Raw genomic sequence first — 16,910 nt, 5'->3', positions numbered from 1 at the left:
GCAACAACCAAATTGAAAACATGAAGCCTCAAAATGCACCAATTGGACACAAACCAACAGGTGACATTACAGTGGGTTGCCACTTGGTTTCAATAAAAAAGCCTAAAAGAGTTAAAGGTAACTTCAGGTTTAGAGGTTCATCTAAGAATAGATTTATAAATAAATGCCACGCCCCCACCTTTCATAGTAACTCAAGCAGCATGTTCGTTAGTGTAATCAGGTGGCAAAGTTCAATTAGGAGCTAAGATAATAATTGGTTGAAGCCATATTTCATCATCCAGCTTATACTGAAGAATCAAGTCATTCATCAATATTGACAAATCAGTAAGACAACTGACCTGCTTCTGCTTCATTTTTTTGGCATTTGAGGTGCCAGCTGGATGGTTGGCTGGTTTGCTAACTGACTAGCTGACAATTAGAAACAAGTGCTGTAACAAACCGTTCATCAATAGAAGGAACATATTGATCAAATATTTCAAAGTGTGTTTTTCCTCAGACCTGGGTGCCAAGATTCAGAAACTTTACCCAACCTTTCCCTCCTCATGTCAGCACTCTCAGAAACTTGTAAAAAAAACAACACAATTTTTAAACAATTCTTTTGGAGAAAAGGAGAACAATGTAGGAGGTTTGGCAGGATGACCATGCCAAATCATTGCTGTCTTGCTCTCAGGTGGTCAATAAAGATTATTGAAGACTTCTGGAGTGGAAAATTTTGGCCGTCTGTGACTCATCTCATCTAGAATTTCTCAGCTTGTCTGCCTGTAAGTCTGCCTGCCGGCCGCCACCGCTACTGATTTTTTTCCAGTCAAGGAACAAGGCAGCACCACAGACTAATACAAGTAAGGAAAAGTAAGTGAATGTTTACTTGTTTGTTTGTTGATGCGAGAAAATTATACAGAAAAAAAGACAGTGAGTTCACGATAGTAAGATTCGATGGGTTCAGTTCAAGAGAGTAATGTCTCCACATGTCAGGCTATATCAATTTAGTCTCTCTGTGATTGTACAGTTTGCTCATTGCCTACCGCTGAGATATTGCCTCCCCACAGACTTGCACACAAAATGATCATTTCTACGCTACCATATAATTTACCTGGGGTTTTTGCATCTCTGCAAGGCTCTAAACCTGATATGCTTCATCACCATTGCCCAAGAGGGAAAGTAGTGGAAGATTATTAGAATGCTGGGAAGATGAAAAATAAAAACACAGAATGATTGCTCAATCCTGACTCTTCATACAGAGAAAAAATATAAAATATGCAAGTATAGGTGAAAAAGATGCAGTATGCAAGTATTATTTTTGCAGAGTTCTAAGCACGAAGCATTGCCAATGTCAGGAAATGCTATACTTATATCATGCCATAATTGTGTATGAGCTGAGAGGAAAAAAAATACATACAGATATATCATATTGACAGCAGTTATTGATGTCCTTATCGCCTCACTTTTTCACATACAGTTAAAGATTTCACTTGCACATCTAAAAATTGGCCCCATAATACATGCATGGCATATTGAGAGCGCTCAGGAGATAACAGGTGCCGGATTTGCATTCATCGGATGTAAAAGAGAGAAGTGAAAGAAAGTGAAGATAGAAAGTAAGCAAATATAGAAGAAAACTGAGAAAACAACACATGATATGGTGATATTCAACAGACCGCATGTGATCCCAAGGATAATGGTATTGGAAGGCTCCCTCAGAGAGCACAGTTCCTTCACCCCGGAAACAAATCATTTCAGAGAAAACCTCTAATGCCAATCTTAATGAGATATCCCCTCCTGGAGAATGCCATATATATGACCTAGTGCCTCTCACAGCAAAAGAAAGACTCAGACGGATTTTTATCTCAGCAGAAGAAATATTACTTTTTGCAGAAAAAAATCCTGGGAGATTAGAGTCACATGAAACATAAAAAAAATGTAAAGCTATAGAAATTTAAAATAATATATTATGTAGAATAAAATAATAATAAATACAATTTTAAAGAAAAATGCTCAACTTTTTTCCAATGCATTATATTTATATCCTCTGCATGTGTATGTTTCCCCCAATTCTGTACCTTGCTTCTTGCACATCTTGCACAGCTGCAGCCTGGATGCACTGTGACCATTAATATATGACCCAAAATTTCATTATTCACAATCAAATTTGATAAGTCTGACCAGTATTTTTTGTTTCATTTTTGTCTCAATTTTTATTCAAGAGACATAATGTATGGGTGATAGATGCATCATCAACCCACAAGACAATTTACAACGTTGACTTTCAGTCCATAAAGTTACCCCTCACTGGCAGTGATGCTCAGATAGCCTGTGGCACAGGAATATTTCTGCAGTTTGATGAGGAAACCAAGCATGTGCCATGAAAACACAAACATGTCTCCACTATTATCCTGGACGCCTGCAATGATGATCTGTGGTATGGATATGTTTTATTTTTCTACACCCTACTCTGTTTATCTGACTGAAACAGCAGGAATTGTGGTTTATCAGTCCTGGCATTTTTTCCCCCAACCCCCCAGAGCCCAAATACTCACACCATAGTCCACTATAACAATGGTTTTCTTTTCTTGCCTCTGAAAGATGCTGAACTCTGTGAAGCTGTTAGCTGCCAAACACTGTTTATGTCAACAGCTCGGACATTCCTTTTCAGGTCTTTTGGGGCAATTATTGAGCTGGACGTTCAAATAACTAACTGTAGACTGTCTGTTACTCAGCTCAGTGTGTGTCAGCCTCCTTTGACCTCTTTCATTAATGAGCCGTTTTTGACCACAGTCCTGCTGTTACTGTCATGTCCTTTGGGAAATGGACTGCACAGACACACAGACAGGACAGTGCTGAGCTTGAAAAATCCAGCAGTATTGCAGTTCTTTACACACTCAAACTAGCCTGGCACCTTCGATCAAAGCCCCTTCAAAGGCACATAAATCTTATATTGTTCATTCTCTCACTCAATCTTAAGTCACAGGGGCATGAAGCCTTTAAAATCCTGATTTAAGTCATCTCCCTTCATTCATCTGCACTGATCAAGGTGGATTTAAAAAGTGAAATTAAATGAGGATCACAGCTTTCACCTAGGCTTATCCCATCAGTCTGTTTTTTGGGAAAGAAAGAAAATATTTTGTACATTAAAGCAGTGTAATTAAATATGAATATGCAATGCAATAAACAATTATCCTGCTAAAAATCAACCACTGAACTTCCCCTGAAACCAAATTTTCTTTGTTCACCAAAGCACACAAATTCTGCCATTCAGATGTTGCACACACCAAGCACCTGACAGAAATTGTTCAATTTTTTTTTTGGTACTCAAAGATGGACATCCACTTTAATCAACATATACTGTGAGTATCAAACACAGACAATTGTAAATAACCTCTGATTTACATTGTGAAAACATCCCATTTTGTGTTCATATTCAAATTATGCTTTAAATAATTTAATGCTTTAGGAGGTGTGTTAAAAATGCATCTTCTTCCTTCTATGTCAGTGTGCCATCTATTATATTTTGGCAGGAAGGCACATTTTACATCTTTGAAAGTGGCTCACATGCCTCCAGTTCCTCACGTTCAACCAAACCTATGTATATTTGATGAACTCTCTGTTAAATTTCAGTGATCTTTTCAACAACATTTTGCTGGAAGGGCCCATTTTATATCCTTAAATATGCTTTTCACCGCAGCTCCACCATCTAGAGAGACTGTTTAAAAACGTCTGGAATGAAAGTGGGCATGTGGACAGAGATGAGCCACCATGTACTCCTTAATAACCCCCTTTTCTGAAGCCAACAGATATGAGTGGAGGATGTTTAGGAGCCAGAGGCATGTGGTAGACTGGGTTTGTTACAGACTAATCCATATGGAGAATTCCAAGCTTAAAGCCTCCACTTCTCAGATGCCACAAAAGCATGTACTGTGTTTGCAAAACAATACGGCTGCTCTCAGTATGCACCCTTGGGTGACAGCCAAACCAGCTATAGTATGCTCAAGTTAGGAACGCATGTAGGCAAATCCATAGGCACATACAAAGAGTAAGCTGACACACTTAACCATGAACACCAATAAATGACCATTCACACACACACACACACACACACACACACACACACACACACAGAGTGCCGGCAGAGTGATCATCAGACTGACAGTAAAAAGAAGACGACCTACAGTGAGAAATAACCCCCTGACACACACAAACTTCTGCACATGCACTCACACACTCATGAACACAATCCTGCAAAAACAGATCTCAAACATTATAGTCCATGATTTGCAGATTACACTGGTAATAACAGTGTCTTGCAGGTGTAAAGTTTCCACTTTAAATCCCTTGTTAAAGCAAAAAATTGATTTCTCTTTTCAACCTTCTAACTCCTTTAAATTGTTTTGCTTGGGGGCATTCAATGACAGTACAGCAGCATGGCATCAATCACACAGCGCTTGCCATCTTTTTCAAGAACAGAAAAACAAATGGCTATTTAACAATTTGCTTATACCTATAGCAGTGATGCATATATTTTTTATGGCCTCTACATCTTTAGAATATGTCCTACATGGTTCATGACTCATATGTACTGATTTTATTTTTTTTTTCATTTTGCATTACGGATTACACTCTGGGGAGTTTTGGCTTCAAAGCACAACGATAGATTAATTTAAACATGGAGAATACTGAGGGGGACCACAGGCATTTCACAAACTGTTAAGTCATAAACAGAATGGATGGTTTAAGTTGAAGTTTACAGACAACCCCACACACACACACACACACACACACACACACACGCATAAAAACACATGCACAAAGAGCCTGTGGATGGGCGGGTTAAACAGAATGAAATTAGACGGAGGCTGGGTACTTTTAAAATCCCATCTGGGACTCAGTCAAGCAGTCATGACACCAAATTAGCATTTACGGCGAGGAGCAATTACCGAGAGAAAAGCTAACTGTGCTCAGCGTTCTGCAACCATACCTGCCTTTAAAACCTGGAACACCATCTCTTTCTCTCACACACAAAAACCTTAAGCACACACTCTCTCTCTCTCTCACACACACACACATTTGTTTTTTGTTTGTTTTTTCTTTCTTTCTTTCTTTTTTTTTTTTTTTTTGCTCTTTGACTTATTATTACACTATTTCTAATTTAGTCCCACTGTCTTCATATGCATACACATGGATATACCCATGATCTTGCTATGACATCAATTTTCTGCACCGTGCAACCAAAAGAAAAATGAACAGGATCAAGATATGGAAGGAGGGAAGGAGGCTGGAGGAGGAGAGGAATTAGAGTGAATAAGTGGCAAACGAGTAGATGCGGGTAAGAAATTCATTTTATGCATTACGCTTTAAGCCAGGGCTCCTCATCCACCAGTTTTCTTTTTGGTCCCTTATGCATTTGGAACAATATAGGGTCACCCTCCCATAGACACTAAGCCCCTGAATCGCTCTCCATGTCCCTCGCTGCTTTTGTCTGTCCGCTGCTGAGACAGCATGTAGCCCTCCACCAGGAAATGACAGGGTATTAAAAAGTATTAAGAAAGAGTCAGAGTGGGAACTGGAAATGATAAGAAATGAAAGTTTACATACGGCACAGCTATCTCCGAGGCTTTTCACTGAGAAAGGGATTAGTGCAAGTGGGGGTGGCATCATGGAGGGGAACATATATCAAAATTCTTGTGAAGATAACATTTAAATACAGCGCATATAAATTTATGATGATCTAAAATTAAGAAAATCATGCTTCATCATGAAAATGCAAGTGAGTGCAGCTTACAATTGCACTGAAATATTTGCACTGAACTTGACAGTAAGAGTCTCCCAAGGCAGAGGAGACAGCACCAAGGTCCATCACAAACTTACCATTACAGAAAAAGTGTGGGACGTGGAGACATACCGACGCCACATGCCGTATGCTCCATCACGAACTCACATACATTTATCATCAAAGGTTATTTTCGCAGAAATCCCACTAATAATGAATCCTAAGTGCTTCTGCCCAGGCCCGATAACATGAGCCGAGCTGTGATTACTGCCTTCTCCTCCCAGGGTTGACCACAAATGCTCCTATTAGCAATCACCTGTGTTTGCTGTGTTTACAAGGGCAAAATCTGATGCATTTGGTCATTTACATGCTATTCATACCTTTAACTTCTGCATATATATGAGCCAATTTCCTTGCCTCAGCCCTCAATGAGTGCTCTTAGGCAGAGATATGACTCCTGTCAATGACTGGCAAATGGAATAACACAAATCTAAAATCCAGAGTTGATGCGGTGGAAGTGGAGCACGAAAGAACTTCACAGGCAAAGTTTTCATAGGAGGGATTATGCTTGTTGTCAGTGTATTGGTATTATTTGTCAGTCAAGTAAATATTAGGTTTGATGTTTGATGTCAAATGTTTTAGAACAACTGATTTCAGTGACAAAAAATGCAATAAGTTCTTCATATGAATAAGATTCACAGTTCATTCCTGGCCTTTGAAACAGAGGTTGATTAAAAACTGTTCCGGAGCTTTAGATCGAATCGCACAATGTCCCTTGGTAAATGGGATTTGCCCAGTTGTGATGGAATTTTAGATTTTCAAATTTCCATTTTCTGGCCACTTCAAGTACATCTGTGCCCCTATTCACAAAGCATCTTAAGGCTAAAGGTAGCTCTGAAACTCAGAAAATAATGAACGTATCAGTACTAACTTTAGGTTCTTAATTAATAGTAATAATTAGTCATTCACAAAGGCACCTAGCACTGAAAGTAGTCCTTACGTGTAGGAGACATTCATTTTAGAAGCAATTACAAATTACAAATGCAAATCATCGCAATGTTTTTATTTCACAACAATCATTGTTTTGTGATCACTGACTGTCTCCAATCTCATCCACAAAATTAGATTCTATTTGTGGCAGTGTGGGGGATGTGGGGGGTCGGTGAAGGTTGATCTAACGTAGCTTAGTGTTTTGCGTGAGCCCAGTTGCGGTGCACACTCAGGCAGCACGTCTCTCATCAATCAATTGCTGTGGTTATTGCAAGAAAACTCAGCCAGGAGGAATGATATCAGCCATAGTAACAGAGTCTTAGACACAATCTCAATGTCCATCCTTTTTGGGGGTTTTCTTTCAGACATTTTAGGTCCTTTATGCACAATTTCCATAAGTCTGCATTTCTGCGAACTTTGCCCGAGGGAATTATCCACACTTCATAGCTTTGTGATGTTTAACATGGGGTTACTGTGGTGACTAAGCACTGGCAGAAGAACAATGGTTAACAAACAAGCATGAAAGGAATGAACCCAAACGTTAATAAAACGTAAACACTGGATTGAGAGTTCAATCTTCACATGAAGTTGACATAAACTCTCTTGACATAAACTTGAACATCTAAAATATGATGTTAGCTCGAATCCATATAATTTATTTATACATTTGAAAGATTTATTTTCTTTTTGGGTGTTTTTGGATTAATGGAAAAAATCACAGCACTTGGGGGTATCTCACATATGAACATAAACCTCCTGAAGACAGAAATGTGGACTATAGTTCAGGACCACAGCCTCTGCTGTTGCAATTGATCCATCATAATACAGGACACTGGAAGCTTCAGTGTTGGAGTCCTCTTGGAATTTGTTTAACACAAGAAATTCCTTTATCCTGTAGACTAAAGGGATGATGAAAACTCAAACTTTGAAAAAGTTCACCCTCTTCAAACTTTTGTTTTCAGACAGTCGTCTGGCAGAGATAGATGCATTATCAGCTTTGTATGGCAAGCAGATGCTCAACACTGAAAAACAATTACAAACAAACATTGCTGAACCCTAAATCCAGACTAAAATTTACTCTTTCGGGACAAGGACTCCATCACCTTCAAAGGTACTAGACTAGTGGAAATGTAGTCATAGTGAATCCCCAATGGTATAGGCAGGCTTTTCATACCCTTTGCCTGCTTTCATGCTTTGATATCATTATGACACGTGTTACACAGTCACCCAGTCAGCCAGTCAACAGACTGTAATTGCCTTCCTTTTAGCTGTTAACACTCTTTAAGGGGAGGAGTTTCTCTGAATGTCACTTCAATTTTCTACTGCCTTTTTACTTTTGGTGTGCATCTCTCTGGTTTTTTCTTACAGATATGTGGGGCACTTAACTAATCTTACCTATATCTTTTTTCTTTTCTACAAAATCACACATGGTTTGACATATCTTTGTAGATTTTTTGCTGTGTAGCTCAAGCACCTTTAACATTTTTGCTCTCCCTTTCTGTTGCAAATCCTCGCCTCAGCAAGACCTTGACAGCCTCAGTAATAACACTCCAGTGACCCCAGTCCTTCACTGCAGAGGATCCCAGTGTGACCACCAGCGACCTTTTAAACCTGACTTTGCCACGACGTGATTCAGAAGATTTACAACATCTGTCAAATCCAGCCTTTTCTCACCAGGGATTCAACTCAAGTCCTTGTCCAAGCCCCAGTCATTTCCCGACTAGACCCCCTGTCAGCTCAGCTGTGTGCTTCTGTCTGTGCTGTGCAATTCACCCATTAAACTACAGTCAATCTTCCTAAATTCCTCCAAGTCACCTTAGTGCTGACAACAATAGAAAGGATAGGAGAGCAACTGTACCCCCTGCCTCCAGGCAATGGTTCAACCTTATATTCCAGCTTTGCACTCTGTAGTTAATAGGTGCTCAGCAGTCTCTACCCTGTGGCGACCAAGCTATCACTGCGCCCTGTCTGGACTATTCTCCCTCCTGGGTCCTCAGTGGTGAAATGATCCTCCTGTCAGCTGCAAGACAGCAGAATCACTCCTTATCATCTATTGTATAATGAAATCTTCAGGCTACACCACACCACACAGTCCAAGCTTCCCCTTACTTTCTCTTTTTTATCCTTTTACACTTACTAAAATAAACCCCGAGCAATATTTAATACTTTTTTCTTTTTTTTTCTTTCACTCTTGTACCACAGTATTGTCAGTTTTATTGCCCTTTGACCTTTTTCCTTTGCTAGACTACTTTTAATATTTCTAAACTCCATGTTGGTTCTACCCCTGTGGTAGCCTCTTTGTTTTGCTGAGTTGCTGTCAGTGAGGGGACTAGCCATGAGACTGAAATGTAATTCTAAGTACAGTATGACCTCATGCTCCACGGCCACACATACACACACACACACACACACACACTATACTTCACCACTTCACTTGCTCTCTGTGGATGACGTTTGTGAATTTGCAAGTGGCCGACAGACTTATTCACATGCACACACAGGAGTCACATGATGTGTCAGATTTTTTATTATTGCATGAGTGCCCCATATGCATAGAATACGTAAGTCTTTATTTTATGCAGTTCATGTCATCGGTATAATGTATTATGTACATATTTTGTAAATTTATGTACATGATATCATGTCAGTCAAATCTCTGCATATGCAAGCACCAAGACTAAACAGTGACTGAGGGGGAGTAATGACAGCAGTGCCGTTTGAAAATCTTAAATCTAAAGCACTGGATTGTCAGATGAGAAATATTTCTAACCTGCATTTCCTGCAATTGTTTCACTCCACAGTTCAGGCTGCAGGACAGTTTATTTCCCAAATGTTACCCAGGATTGGATTAAGAACCCCCCCTGTCAGTGTCAAGTCAAGTACGTATTTGCTTCTGCCTGTGTGTGTTTGCTCATACCACAGGAGAGTCAGACAGAGTTAAATAAGAGAAGGCATTCACATCCATCCCAGTCTCTTGCCATCACTGGAGATGACAGGGAAAATGCTGACACCACCCTCTGCTCAAATTGAATTTGAACTATAATATATTCCTGTTTTAATATGAGTGGTAAATCATGTGTGAATAACCCACACTCACTCACTTTTTACACTCTCTCTCTCTCCTAGTGTTTCTGGATCAGTGGGTGGAGGGCAGGGGGTGGGGTGGATGGATGGATGGATGGAGAGGTTAAATGTGATTTGATACAGATCTTGCCTTCTCTCTGTCACATACACATAGGAAACATGAGAACATGGAAAAATACACAACAAATCTCCATGGAAAGCCCCTCTCCTACATACCTCACAGCTGTCTTCTCCCACCCTGGCTTCGCCTGTCTAACAGCTCTAACAACCCTTCACATTTTACACATTTTAAAGTATGTGAAAAATAAAAAGTTAAAAATTAAAAAAAAAAAAACTGGGGCTGGAGGAAGGGGCTGAAAGCACATCTACATTCACATCCTCATTGAGAAATTCTGGATGAGGCCTCATGCCCTGCTCACCACTGCTGCTTGCACTAGGTTGACTGGTGAAAAAGCAGTGTATAATAAGATGGTTGGTGTAAGAGGAAACATCAGAGAGACTTAGCCATACATGCACCAAAATCAGTGACTTGCAGATGAATCAGAACAGCACCGTTATTGATTATGCTAATGCGGACTCTCGCTCTCTATACTGACAAGGTTTCTGGTTTCTTTTGCCCCCCTCATTTAGCATGCAGACATGTTACTGGTATCAATAATCCCATCTAACTTTCTGCTAAGACAGGAAGTAGTCACTAATCCAATCCAAAATTACTGCAGACAGACAAAATGAGACACTGCTGCGAATCTGTTTTGTTACATGTCTGGAATGAATCAAGAATAGATGTAAAAGTAGAAGCTGACATTGTAAAGTGTTACATTACTTGTTCGTCAGTCAGCTTGTCAGGCAACAATCACCACCACCCACTTGTGGCAAGTAACCACGTTCAACGGCTGAGAAAACTTACAAATTGCCCCTTTCATAAAAAAAGGTGTAAAGGCAAAAATAAGGAGATTCTAGGCTAAATGTAAGAAATCAGTGATTTCCTTGACTGGACAGCCTGGACCGCCTTCGTCACAGATTCAACATGTTCAATTGACAAGTATAAGGGCAAAATAAGATCCAGCTACTACCAACTGTGCCAAACACACCTCATAATGGTTAGACAATGACAGTGGCCCCGTGTAACTAAATCTCTGACTGCCGGTTTGGTGTGTGAGAGTTCTAACAGCTTAACAACAGACAAAACAGGACAACAGCCTTGAGCTGATAATACCTTGTCTGCCGGTCCATCAGTCAAATTGATTCCCCTGAGCAGAACATTTTTTTTAAACTTGCTTATCTTTTCAGAATTGGGCCATTTATCACAATTCCCATAGGCCACAAAAAGCCATAAATAATTGAGAGAAAAACATGAAAAAGAAAAGAACGATAAAATGCAAGACACAAATGATGCTTTTTCAATCAGCATTTATTGTTATGTGCTTTTCACGTTTTACAGGGTAAACACTGGGAGCATAATAGCAGCGTACAATTGTGATAAAATTTGAAAATCATTTCATTTTATAGCACATATTAATGTTCTCTCTCAAGTCATACTCTGGAAACAGAATGAAAATGATGCCTTTCAGTAATGTACCTGATTTTAATTCTTACCTTCTGTCAGCTGTTTATATCGGTACTGAATCTTGAGTAGCTCAATATATACACAAATACTGTGCACACACAAGTTGCAGAGACGAATTAGAATAAACACACTCGTTCATACATACAAGCCCCAAGTTAATGCACCCCCCCCCCCCCCCCCCACCCCCCCCCCCCCCCCTCACAAACACTGGTGCTGAATTTCTTCCCATGTTTTCATAATTACTGTAGGCAGACCGTGTAGTTCTGCAGAGAGAGGCAGAAATGTGATGTGGCCTGCAGTCTTACCTGGCATTCATTCCTCTCACGAGAGCTTATGGAGACATTAGGCAGAAGTCATTAAATACAACAGAGACAAGGAGAGATTGGGAGTGAATCCAACTCACTCACTGAACTGAATGTACAAAATTAAAAGGCAACTGGTATATGAGGGGGAGAGTGTCTCTGTGTGCATGTGAGTGTGTAAATGCCCTTGCGTGCATGCATACACAGTAGCCTCTGTGTGTGTGTGTGTGTTTGCGCACTAAAGAGAAAGAGAGAATGACTTTATGCTTGCATCAGTAATTTGAATCCATGACTTTATACCTTAAACACCCTAAGCTATACTCGGTTTATGCTGTGATGCAGCACAGAACAGTGACGCTGTCAGTTAGGAGACCCACTGTGACTGATGCGAGGTGTGTGGATTCTCATATTTCAGCTTGATTCATCTGTGTGCGAAGCAACAGACAACTTATAACGCATACAGTAGGATTCATATTAAATACATCCGTCCTTGTTCACACTGACAGCACTTCACATTTCAATATTCTACATTCAGCTTTTAAAATAAAAATAGAGATGGTTAAATCTCTGCAAATGCCAACATACGGCAAAAAATCATTTGCATTTGCTTTCATATTCAAATCTGTTCCCCCATGATATTTGTTAAAGGAGAAGAACACCAGCATAAACAACATCTTGCAGAACATAACATAGAAATCTAATGTCCCCGTGTCTGGTGTAACCTCTCTTTGGATGCATGTATTTCATTACATTCACATGTACCCATCAGTGATTTGCAGTATTATAAATGATTTATACTTACAGTGTATAAGCACGGAATGAAAACACCCAGTAGTGCCATCTTTCAAAACTTGTCTCCACTTTCCATTTCTCTTGCACACTTTTTCCATATTTTAAGCCTGACTTGGTTTTATTTGAAAGAGTTGAAGTATTGGTTAGTGAAATGGTTTTGTACGTCTGCATGAGCATTCGTGTGTGTGTGTGTGTGTATCTAACGGTACAAAATGAGGGAGACTTAAGAAGCATTTATCATTATTAGTCTTTCATCAGTGGACCAGGAGAGGCCTTTAATATCATTGACAGTCATTCCCTGCTTTTTCCATCTTCATTTTTTCTCCCATCCTCACTGATTCATCCAGCTTTGCTTTCCAGAGGTTGTTTTCATCAAAGAAGCTCAATAATCAGCAACTGCCCCCCCTTTTCCTCCCATCACCTCAGGTTTATAAGAGCCCTCATTAGCTTGACCTTGCTTGCTGCTGGGGCATAAGGGTGAGGGGTTGTTATCCATATCTGCTCTCGTAGACCAGTGGCGTGAAGTGACTGTTACAGATACAGCAAGTAGAGCCAAAGAACCAACTACAGAAAAGAAGACTGAGAAAAACCACCCCACCTCACCCACCTCACCAGAACTTCTTGTTGTCACACGTTGACGAAAGTGATTAGTAAGACAATTTATATTGATTTTATTAATTTGCTCATTTACTTGCTACTACTGCCTCTTAATGCTTAGGAAGAAAAGACATGGTGCATGTGTACAATGATGCTGCAATATCATAACTGATCTCAGAATGGTGAAAGCTGAGTCAAGGGCATCTTGACAAGCACACTTGTCTGTGGCTAGATATAGCTAGTCATCCGTTAAAGATCCCAGGGTGATCCCTGTCTGCTTGACAAGCCCCAGCCTTTGTCAATGGGACACAGCCATCTATGTGGTAGTTAACCTAGCTTTCAGGGACAATAGCCCACCGAGGCCACATGAGGGAATGAATGCAATGTGATAAGATGCATCCTTTATGGGACAGAACTCTGTTATGAGATGTAAGGAGAGATATTGCTTTCACTTCTGTATCGTTCTAATTGATGTCAGTTTCTAGCTGGGCAAGAACTGCTTGCCTCCTTGTCCTGAGGCCTCCACCATGAAGCAAGTTCAGCATACCCAGGATATCTTTTCATTATCTAGCTTAACTGAAACTAACATTGACCATTGTTGTGGAGGGTATTTTGAAAGCATAGCTTTGCAAGCTACCAATTACTTTGCACTGAAGGAAATTGAACTACAGCAAAGCTGGTTTGGCTAAGTAAAGCTACTTAGAAAAGTTTTCAAACTACTTTGTAAAATTATTATTTATATATATTAATTATATGATTTAGATTTTCCAGTAATGTGATTGGTCAGTAGTTGGGTTGGTGACAGGTTTTCTTCTGATCCTCTGAAATGAATGTGATCCAGAGCAGGTTAGGAGTCCAGCATTAGTTACCATGGTGATTTACCCTGGTAAGAAGTGAACCACCACCATGACCCCGAAAACCCAGGCTTAAACCTGAAGTTGCCTCCTTTGTCCTGCTTTGTGGTACAGGCCTCTAACAGCACACCACTAAGCCTCAGCTACACGGGCTAACATGATAGGATGATGCACTGAACATAAGGGTGGAAAAACCAGACTGAATGAGCATAACTGCCATTTTTACCTAAATACCAGGAAACAGTATCAAACTGATGCAAATTATGAGGCGAGTACCTGAAACTGCAGGTGTTGCAAAACATCATATTCTTGCTTTCATACATTGTGCGCAAGGCACAGTAGTAGTATAAAAACTCAACTGAACAAATTGTAATCATCACAACAGTGCTGTAAATCAAGAAATTGGTTATTGGCAACAGAAAATTGAAAGAGCAGTTCGGTGCCTATCCTTGGTCAAGCGAACACATTTTTTTTTCTAAATATGAAATATAAATGGTGAAGATCTTTAATAGCATCATCGTGCAATATTGAAATAATCAAATAAGAGTGTTTGAAAGCGCAGACTTTGATTTGCCAAAGAAGAGAGAAAATCACAAAAACGATTCTCTCGTGTGTATTAAGAAAGACCACCTTCTACTGAGCACCACATTGCTACTTGAGAAATAACATTGAGCTCAAGTGGCAGGACAGAACGACATAAAGCCTGGCTCCTTGCTCCCTGCACGTAGTTCAGAACACCAGTAGCTACCAGCACTGAGCCCTTTATGTGTCTTTTAACTACACAGTATCTGTCTAGTTTGCTTTTGATCTCCAGCGAGACAAAGAGGTGGCAGATGGTAGACATTCATTTCTTACCTTTCTTGGAAGTCTGAAAAAAATCAAGTGCAGCGTTAAGGCTGATCCTGTCAGTGCAGTTGACGGCTAAAGGGGGCTCTGTAAGAGGCTTTATTTCTGCTGTGGATCTGTTGTCTGTGGGATTTTTCTTTAAAAGCTAAAGGAAAGATAGAGAAAGTCCTTGAGAGCCTTTTCTCTCTGGCAGAGAGAGAACATTCTTGTTCTTGTTTGATTTTACTTTATGGTGTTTGGATTATGACAACAAGACACTGTGCACACCTGCTGCATACGCAATGTGAACAACCTAAACATGCATACACACAAAGTTAAACACTCACCAACACACATTCATATTATTCCCTCCACATAGTTCCTCAGAACACCAGTACCTACCAGCACTGAGCCCTTTATGTGTTTTAACTACACAGTATCCGTCTAGTTCGCTTTTGATCTCCATTCATAAAATATCTTTTTACCTCCTTCCTTGGGTCATCATTTGAATGTGTCCTTCTTGGTGGTCACTGGTATGTGTGTGTGTTTGTGAGTCCATATCCTAAGCCTCAGTAGGGGAGCTGTTACAGGCCAGGTGACAGATTGTCCGACCGATTGCCTTTAACAAGCTAGAGGGAAAGTAGGGCAAAAATACTAATGTCTTGCCTCGCTGATCCATTCCACCGCAATACATATTTTCTTTCACTCTCTATAATTTATAACACAACGCTTCATCCACATACATCTCACACATGTGCACTCACACTAACGTGAACGTGCAGGCCACAGAGGCACACACTGCAGCAGGCACACACGGAGAAGCAGCAGGTTGACTATGTGTGGCTACTTTATCTGTGTTTTGTAATTTTCAGGTTTTTGTTTCAGTAAATGCCAAGAGCCTGAGGTGGACACACCGTTACACCTCAGAAATTATGTGTTTGTGTATTTATGAGTAGGTGTTTGCCACTGTCTACTGTCTTTCTGTTTATTTGCATGCTATTAAGCCCTAGGCCAATGTGACCTACTTAAGTCTCAGCAGAGAGTGGTGAGTACAGCATAAGATTAGTGAGTGAAGGGCAACTAATGAATTTGGAACCAAATGGATTTATTGTTAGCGCCCAGATTCACGAACTGTGGTCAGGAAGAGCAGACTTTGAGTCATGTGTTTTTTAAGCATGAATGTGTGTATAAGACTATAGAAAGCAGAGAGGGGGAAAAGAAGAACACATGACAGAAAGATAGAGATGAAGAAGGACAGAGAAAGGAAAGAAATGAAGTTTCCTTTATCAGGAAAAAGGCTGGGAAAGTATTTTTTCTTGTTTGTTCTACCTGGCAAAACAGGAAAATTAGATATTGACTACAGAATGATGTTTTTCATCCCAATAAAAACAGAGGCATACCGGCACTGAACAAGCTGTTTACTGAACATACACAAACACACAAACACACACACGCACACAAACAAACCAGATGAATACATGTAAAATTATATGCAATGGCATTAGATTAGCCTTTGAACTTAAATATTGACATCTTACTTATCTTAAAATCCATAATTGTCACAATTAGTACTTAATAGGTTGAAGACAATGTCCACAGTTAAATCAATTGTTTTTATTTATTTATTTACAACAAATAACAAGATAACAAGATTAGGTCAAAACCTAGTCTATGGCTGGACTATCTCATAGGCTATTTGTATTCTGCCAAGCGTCAGCTGGTTTCAGCTCTTCACACGTTCGCCTCTGTCCTACTCTGTGTGCTCACAAGTACAATATTTTCATTCAGTCGAATCCCCCATAAAACTGTTCCAAGTATGAAATTGTGAAATAGTGACTGAAATACAATCCTCTGAGATACATGTTAACCAGCAGTCCCTTCCCCACCATTTCCTAGCTGCTACTCTGCACTGTTAAAATCCCGATTTTATAACTGCAATGTTGTCTGACACAGTCACCAAGCACATAAGTTAAAGACAACAGCTGTGCTTTCTGAGAGAAAGTCAGAAGCTCATTCACGTCAGCATAGGGAAGTGAGCCTGTTGGGGGGAAAGCCTGACCTGGTGCTTCCTCTATTGTTGCAAGATGATAAATAAAAAATAAAAAAAAAGGAAAAAAAAAGAGTTTCTAATACTATCT

Source organism: Trachinotus anak, unplaced genomic scaffold (genome assembly GCF_046630095.1).
Source record: "Trachinotus anak isolate AG129_WGS33_773 ecotype Australia unplaced genomic scaffold, CSIRO_AGI_Tana_v1 ptg000009l, whole genome shotgun sequence".
NCBI lineage: Eukaryota > Metazoa > Chordata > Actinopteri > Carangiformes > Carangidae > Trachinotus > Trachinotus anak.
Note: the sequence above shows the minus strand (reverse complement) of the source record.